Source organism: Schistocerca serialis, chromosome 9 (genome assembly GCF_023864345.2).
Source record: "Schistocerca serialis cubense isolate TAMUIC-IGC-003099 chromosome 9, iqSchSeri2.2, whole genome shotgun sequence".
In the NCBI taxonomy this organism is placed as follows: domain Eukaryota; kingdom Metazoa; phylum Arthropoda; class Insecta; order Orthoptera; family Acrididae; genus Schistocerca; species Schistocerca serialis.
This window is the reverse complement of record NC_064646.1, coordinates 385,681,362-385,690,670: the sequence shown is the minus strand read 5'-3', so window position 1 is coordinate 385,690,670 and position 9,309 is coordinate 385,681,362.

The window sequence follows — 9,309 nt, the reverse complement described above, 5'->3', positions numbered from 1 at the left end:
CACATTTCATTCGCAACTGGACTCGTGTAAGCAAGATCTTTTTTATTTGCATGAATTTTATTTGCACTTTCTAATTTAACTATAATGGTTTCATTTGTCTCAATTGACTTTAGATTTCCAGTCTGTCCAACTCGAAAATCTCTGGGTATGAGAAGAAGACATTGAAAACCGAAGAAACATAGTAAACTACAGTCTTAGTATTTTGAGGAAGAGGACTTAAAGCGAACAGCAGTTTTGTCAGTCCATATTAAGGGAAAGGCTGGATTGTGGAAGCAGCCTTGTCATATTATATGACTCTTCTTGTTTATGGAAACATATATTTAAACCTAAGATGGCTATGAAAATTTCACTCACTTAGGAATATTAGGAATTTAGAAACATTTATTATTGAATGAAGAGACTCAGTTTCGTGATTCACACTCTTAGACACCGTTACATAAGAGAAGTACCTCGACGCCTTCATACATAAGTAGATAATGACAAAAAAATTCGCTTTTGTGTCCATAGCTCTACTCCAAAGTATGTTTATTCACAGTTATTGTAAAAGCTATCTTAAGAATTCTATATAAGCCAATGTAACGATGACAAAATGATGGACTTTGTGGTTTAAGCCACGAATTGATAAATTAAGAAGTTAACATATTCATTTTGGCTTGATTCTAATATTTGGGATTAGTTGTGTACTAAAGAATGGAATTATAACCAAAAACCTAAGTCATACAGTAATATGTATGTTAACCAAGGCTGGAAAAGTGTTTTGTTTAACTGATATAATATGCAATGTTTCACCAAGAACCCACTGTTGAATCAATTAAAATGATTAAGAATGGAAGCCGAGCAAAGTTAACTGTGCTTTGTAGGCGAATCCTAACCAAGAAAGCGAAAGAATCTCAACACATTTGGCTAATAAATATTATCTAGATTACCTAGATTACGAGCTAATCCCAAGATACATTACCATCAACATCAAAGGTCACCGTGTTTCTGCGTTATATGTGAAGAAGACAGTAGAAGAATTATGGAGAAAGCATGAGAAGTTGAGCTGGTTGTCAGGTATCTGGCAATGTGAGCATGCACTGCAAATTAAATATATATAGTACTTCCTCACATGCTGTATCTACGTGAATTTATCTTATTGGACAACACAGTTAGAGAAACAGTTTCAGATATCATTTATAATATGTTTTCCAGTCAGAAGAATAAATTAGAACAGTTATTGTCGTCGAATATGACAAAACAGCCAGTCCAGTCAGAACATGATTAGCCCTGTCAGCACAAGAAGAAACTCCTGCAACATCATGACAAAAGGCCACGTGTTAGACCAAATAAGCAGATCTAGAATTAGTCCTACATAAAGATATAGCTACGAAATTACAGTGTGCAGAAGAAATTAAACCAGTCAAAACCACTGTAGCATAAGGAAAAAAACCTAATTCTTAGTCATGAAGGATTGGTTGGTTGTTATGGAGGAGGAGACCAAACAGCGAGGTCATCGGTCCCATCGGATTAGGGAAGGATGGGGATGGAAGTCGGCTGCCCCCTTTCAAAGGAACCGTCCTGGCATTTGCCTGTAGCCATTTAGAGAAATCATGGAAAACCTAAAACAGGATAACCGGACGCATGTTTGAACTGTTGCCCTTTCGAATGTGAGCCCAGTGTGTTAACCACTGCGCCACCTTGCTCTGTAGTCATGAAGTAACTTAAAACTAGGACTGGAAACAGTGATTTTGGCCAAAGATGATAAGGTAGGGACTTTAGTGCCATTAAAGAAAACGTGTTACACAGGCAAAGTACATGAATTTTTACAGATAGGGCAGCTACAAAAACCACAGAAATGCTTTGATGAGCTTAAGCAGTTAGTATACAAGTGTTCCAACATTTTTTCTGAATACATTTGTAAACGTATTCTTCAAATTAATTCTAGGGCTCTACAGCCAAACTCCACAAACCAGTAGTATCTGCAATACAGACAACAGTGCAGTATGTAGTCGCTAGAATCAACAACATCTTCAAGGGCAAAAAAAACGGAACTTCACAGAGAAATATAAAATAAAGGAAAGTTTAGATTTAGTAAACAGTTAACAAATGTTAATATCCCAGAAAATGCAAAATGACTTTCTTTTGATGTATACAGCTTCTCGAGCATTCCTGTGGAAGACTGTATGTGTATTGGCAGTATTATTGCATGTACATAACATTAATCTGGAAGAAAAGTGGAGGATAATTAATACAGTTGAATATTTATAAACCAAAATTATTTCTGATTTCAAGGGAGGTGTTAAAATCAAGCAGCTGGGCTTTCATCAACCTTGCTAACAGAAATGTTCATGGTCAAGTGGGAGGCTGACATTTTTAAGAGTGAACCACTGACAGAACACGTTGTGTATTGGTATAGATTTTTCGATGATATTCACTGCATGTGAAAAGTTCCAGTAGACAACACCAGAAGATAAGAATCATAAACGTCAGAACGCAATTATGTGGTCACCATTAATTTCCTGTACATCAGCATGCAGACAGGAGATACACCATAAATTTAAATTTTAGTGAGAAAACTCCTCTTCCGATAGACACACCACAGCTACCTCTCAAGATCCTACAGTTAAAAATAAAGAATTTAACCAACATTATTCACAAAATTCTCAATAAAAAACAGAGAGCAAGCCAAGTTCCTACTGTCCTCAATGAACAATGTACATACAGGGAAAAGAAAATGGTGCAGTTTATATTTTATATGTAAAACTTAAAATAGGATAATATATTTTATAGGCAAAGTGGTTCTCTGTGTTTCCCGACATCCCACAGACATTAGATAATTTTTTTTCCATTTCGGAAGATTAACAACCAGTCATCGTGATGAAAGGGGTTCGTGAGATTATCTATGAAGAGTCTCAGTCTTGTTATATTGGACACATGGGGATGTCAGTCTATACTACTCTCACAGAACACCACAGAAGCTGGAGATTAAAGACTAGATGTAGAAGTCCTACACATAGAGGAAAGGATGCAGAACTCACTCAAATAGAAACATTTCCAATTAATAAACAGATTATTTACCCCTTTTTATGCAGTGGTGTAACCTCTACATGGAAGAACCTTGGTGCTTTCATATGTGAGTAGATAATGACAAAAATTCCCATTCCGATGCATAGCTCTAGTCTGATGTACAGAGTCTGCCAGAAAAATGTATACCCTCTTTGTCAGGCTGTATCAAGATATCAATATTGTCGTTCAACTTGAGTTACAAGCGTGTTGTAGTACGGTCTTTGGCTCAACAGATGTTCGTACTTTCATTCCTAAAGATAAATATTACAAATATTACTTAAGATTTCTATAATGTACAACATAATTACACTTTTCATCTAAAGTAGTTATTAATTTACTTTCATTTGCAGCTGGATTAAGTTTTGATTCAGGAGCTAGTGGTATATCTTTATGTAAATCATATAATTCCTTTGGATATTCTAGATCTACTTCAAATATATATCCATCTTGACTATTGTTTGACATTTTACTTATTTTTGTACAATTAAAATTATTTGGTTCTTTCCATTTAAATCCCCAATATGGTAAACATTAGTTCATAGCATAACCATATAAATTATTTGCATCTAGATACATTATATAATTTGATTTTTCTTTATTATTAAAATGTTTTAAATATTAATTATTTGCTTTTACATATCTTTTACAACATTGTGAAATTCCACCTCTTATTCCTTTTCCAACCATTAGAAGCATATCATAATCATATAATAATTCAAGTTTTAGAGTAGTAATTTTTAACATTGCATCCCTAGATAAACCTGGTGCTGTAAAATAACAAGAAGGATCCAAATTATATGTATTTACAGATGTTTTACAAAAATTTTCAAAAACATCACTTAACAATAATACATCAGTTTTAAGGTATAAATCATGATATTCACCAAGAGTTTTTGTATTGAACTTAACCAAACTAATTTTGCCTGTTCATAATCTTCATCACTTATGTCACAATCATTTAATTCACTATAAAATTTATCTTTTGTTGATAATTGTGTTTCTACAAATTTTTTTCCAATAATTCAAGTAATCAGATGGATAAACACCTTTTCTGATTACTAAGTTAAATAATTCTGGAGAAAAATACTTTTTAATATTTTAAATTGCTTTTCCTTTAAATTTGATGAAAGTTTATCAAGTGAAGAAGTTATAAATCTAAATGTCAACAAATCTCATTTTTAAAGTTTTTGTATGTCTACCAAAACTAACATATTTATTTTCATGGATCGGTATTAATTCTATATCTTTATTATCATAACCAAGTTCTTTTACAAAAAGATGTGAATCATAACCAGATAAATTATGTAAATATATAGGTACAAAATCGGGTTGTTGTTGTAGTGTTAAATTATACATATTACATAATGGAGCAATATATTTACCAGTTAAATGATCATGAGGACATACTTTTCTATTCTTTTTTGTATAAGGACATTTGCATAGTGTACAAATTGTAGATTTGGATTCATTTTATATTCATCAAGATCAAGTGGTGTCCTTTCTTCAATTACGGAATATTTTCTTCCAATTTCTTCAACTTCTTGTTTTATACATTCTATAGATTTTTTATGACAATTTGGTCCTCTATAAACAACAGGATCTTTATAATTTTCATATATATATTTAATAAAAAAACCACTTGATTCATGTTTTTGATATTTCATTGTGTATGGTGTTTCTTGATTTGGTTCACAATTATCCATTTTTAAAAGTAAACTTTCAAAATCAGCATAAATAACAAATGGAACTTTGTGTGTAAATCGACAATTTAAAAATATATAAATTCTCCTTCACCTGGCATTTCAACTTTTAATGGTTTATTAGTTAAACAATTTTTTGGTTGTTCATCTAATTTTTCTTTACTATTAAAATGTGTTGTTGTTGTGGTCTTCAGTCCAGAGACTGGTTTGATGCAGCTCTCCACACTACTCTATCCTGTGCAAGTTTCTTCATCTCCCAGTACCTACTGCAACCTACATCCTTCTGAATCTGCTTAGTGTATTCACCTCTTGGCCTCCCTTTACGCTTTTTACCCTCCACGCTACCCTCCAGTACTAAATTGGTGCCCCCTTGATGCCTCAGAATATGTCCTACCAACCGGTCCCTTCTTCTTGTCAAGTTGTGCCACAAACTCCTCTTCTCTCCAATTCTATTCAATGCCTCCTCATTAGTTATGTGATCAACCCATCTAATCTTCAGCATTCTTCTGTAGCACCACATTTCGAAAGCCTCTGTTCTCTTCTTGTCCAAACTATTTATTGTCCATGTTTCACTTCCATACATGGCTACACCCCATACAAATACTTTCAGAAACGACTTCCTGACACTTAAATATATACTCGATGTTAACAAATTTCTCTTCTTCAGAAATGCTTTCCTTGCCATTGCCAGTCCACATTTAGTATCCTCTCTACTTCGACCATCATGAGTTACTTTGCTCCCCAAATAGCAAAACTCATTTACTACTTTAAGCATCTCATTTCCTAATCTAATTCCCTCAGCATCACCCAACTTAATTCGACTACATTCCATTATCCTCATTTTGCTTTTGTTGATGTTCATCTTATATCCTCCTTTCAAGACACTGTCTATTCTGTTCAACTGCTCTTCCAAGTCCTTTGCTGTCTCTGACAGAATTACAATGTTATCGGTGAACCTCAAAGTTTTTATTTGTTGTCCATGGATTTTAATACCTACTCCGAACTTTTCTTTTGTTTCCTTTACTGCTTGCTCAATATACAGATTGAATAACATCAGGGAGAGGCTACAGCCCTGTGTCACTCCCTTCCCAACCACTGCTTCCCTTTCATGTCCACGACTCTTATAACTGCCATCTGGTTTCTGTACAGATTGTAAATAGCCTTTCACTCTCTGTATTTTAGCCCTGCCACCTTTAGGATTTCAAACAGAGTATTCCAGTCAACATTGTCAAAAGCTTTCTCTAAGTCTACAAATGCTACAAATGCAGGTTTGCCTTTCCTTAATCTTTCTTCTAAGTTAAGTCATAAGGTCAGTATTGCCTCACGTGTTCCAGTGTTTCTACAGAATCCAAACTGATCTTCCCCGACGTCGGATTCTTTCAGTTTTTCCACTCGCCTGTAAAGAATTCGCGTTAGTATTTGGCAGCCATGACTTATTAAACTGATAGTTTGGTAATTTTCACATCTGACAACACCTGCTTTCTTTGGGATTGGAATTATTATTTGATGGTATTTCACCTGTCTCATACATCTTGATCACCAGATGGTAGAGTTTTGTCAGGACTGGCTCTCCCAAGGCCGTCAGTAGTTCCAATGGAATGTTGTCTACTCCCGGGGTCTTGTTTTGACACAGGTCTTTCAGTGCCATCTCAAATTCTTCACGCAGTATCGTATCTCCCATTTCATCTTCATGTACGTAATCTTCCATTTCCATAATATTGTCCTCAAGTACATCGCCCTTGTATAGACCCTCTATATACTCCTTCCAGCTTTCTGCTTTTCCTTCTTTGCTTAGAACTGGGTTTCTATCTGTGCTCATGATACTCATACAAGTGGCTCTCTTTTCCCCAAAGGTCTCTTTAATTTTCCTGTAAGCAGTATCTATTTTACCCATCATGAGATAACCCTCTACATCCTTACATTTGTCCTCTAGCCATCGCTGCTTAGCCATTTTGCACTTCCTGTCGATCTCATTTTTGAGACGTTTGTATTCCTTTTTGCCTGCTTCATTTACTGCATTTTTATATTTTCTCCTTTCACCAATTAAATTCATTATTTCTTCTGTTACCCAAGTATTTCTATTAGCCCTCGTCTTTTTACCAACTTGATCCTCTGCTGCCTTCACTACTTCATCCCTCAGAGCTACCCATTTTTCTTCTATTGTATTTCTTGCCCCCATTCCTTTCAATTGTTCCCTTATGCTCTCCCTGAAACTCTGTACAACCTCTGGTTTAGTCAGTTTATCCAGGTCCCATCTCCTTAAATTCCCACCTTTTTGCAGTTTCTTCAGTTTTGATCTATAGTTCATAACCAATAGACTGTGGCCAGAGTCCACATCTGACCCTGGGAATGTCTTACAATTTAAAACCTGGTTCCTAAATCTCTGTCTTACCATTAGATAACCTATCTGATACCTTCTAGTATCTCCAGGATTCTTCCGTGTATACAACCTTCTTTTATGATTCTTGAACCGAGTGTTAGCGATGATTAAGTTGTGCTCTCTGCAAAATTCCACCAGAGGGCTTCCTCTTTCATTTCTTACCCCCAATTCATATTCACCTGCTATGTTTCCTTCTCTCCCTTTTCCTACTCTCGAATTCCAGTCACCCATGACTATTAAATTTTTCTCTCCCTTCACTACCTCAATTATTTCTTTTATCTCGTCATACATTTCATCAATTTCTTCATCATCTGCAGAGCTAGTTGGCATATAAACTTGTACTACTGTAGTAGGTGTGGGCTTCATGTCTATCTTGGCCACAATAATGCGTTCACTATGCTGTTTGTAGTAGCTTACCAGCACTCCTATTTGTTATTCATTATTAAACCTACTCCTGCATTAACCCTATTTGATTTTGTATTTATAACCCTGTATTCACCTAACCAAAAGTCTTGTTCCTCGTGCCACCGAACGTCACTAATTCCCACTATATCTAACTTTAACCTGTCCATTTCCCTTTCTAAATTTTCTAACCTACCTGCCCAATTAAGGGATCTGACATTCCATGCTCCGATCCATAGAATGCCAGTTTTCTTTCTCCTTATAACGATGTCCTCTTGAGTAGTCCTCACCGGGAGATCTGAATGGGGGACTATTTTACCTCCAGAATATTTTACAAAAGCGGCCGGCATCATCATTTAACCATACAGTAAAATATAGTAAACATAAATCACAAATAGATTTTACTTTAGTAAGTTTAGTCATTTGACTTGTTACAAGGGTAGATAAATTTTTTGTATAACAATAATGTGAATTGTTATCTTTCTTGAAATAAAGAAGATTTACCTGTTTTTCCTTTTTAGATTTTGTTATTTTGAATGGATACACTTGACAATTTTCATCTTCATCATCAAGTGAATAAACATAATAGATACATTAATTATATTTTCTATTTTTGGGATATGATCAACTAATACAGGAAATTCAATATTTTCAAGTTTTTTTTATCAAGATCAAGACCAATATTTTTATATTTTGTTATTTCTTCTGGATGTTCACCAAAGGAAAGAAAGCTGCTTTTATAGACCATAAAAACTCTTTTGATCATGATTTTTCACATTAACACATTTTTTAATTTTTAATATTATGTGGTAAATCAATATAAGATGATCCTCTGAGTGGGTCATATTTATTAATTGCTAGTTGTAAACTAATTATTCTATTTAATCTCCATCCTGATCATTATGGTTGAAAATTAGAAATTTTTTCTAAAATATGTCTTTTACCACATTCGATTTTTTAAAAATCTTTTTCTGTTAAAATTGTATAGTTTGGTGTTTGTTGTCCAAATTCTTGAACTTTGTTTCATCTGTTTGTAGTTATATTCACAATATAAATTAAAATTTATCTTCACACGATGATGTACTTTCAAATAGTCTTTAACAATCTAAAAAAATTTTGTTTTTACTGCATTTAAGAAATGATTAGGATCAAGTATATCCATATTATTTTCTAAATTTATTGCTTGTAATCTGTCTGCAAATGCTTTTTCAACTAAGTAATCTTTAATCGTTTTTCTATCTCTTCGCTTCTGAAAAGGATTTGTAGAAAATGGAAAAACTCCTTTTAATGGTAAATCTTCTTTAGTTAGAAAAACATCATAAACATAATAAAAAGGTAACTTTTTCCAAAGATTTTCACTAGGTTCAGCTTTATTATTTTTAACAACATTTGTTTGATTTTCACTTACTTCTCCAAGTACATAAATATTAATAATATTTTTATATTTTTTACTTACTTCAGTTATATAATTTTAATGATTTTCACTTACTTCTGATGTATTATTATTTTCAGATGTATTATTTTCGCTTACTACAGGTGTATTACTTCTAACAATATTTGGATGATTACTAATTATAATTGAACGATTACTAATAATAAAATAAATCAGCTTTATGTAAATTAATTATACAACAAAATTCACGAAGACTTACAACAAGAAATAGTTGTAGTTGATTAGCAAGTTGTTCTAGTTGAGCAGCAATGTTCCTTCCATTTTGCTCTTCTATTTATTACAACAAAATTCATTAGGTTTGTAAAACTTATGTTTATCAATTCAAAATG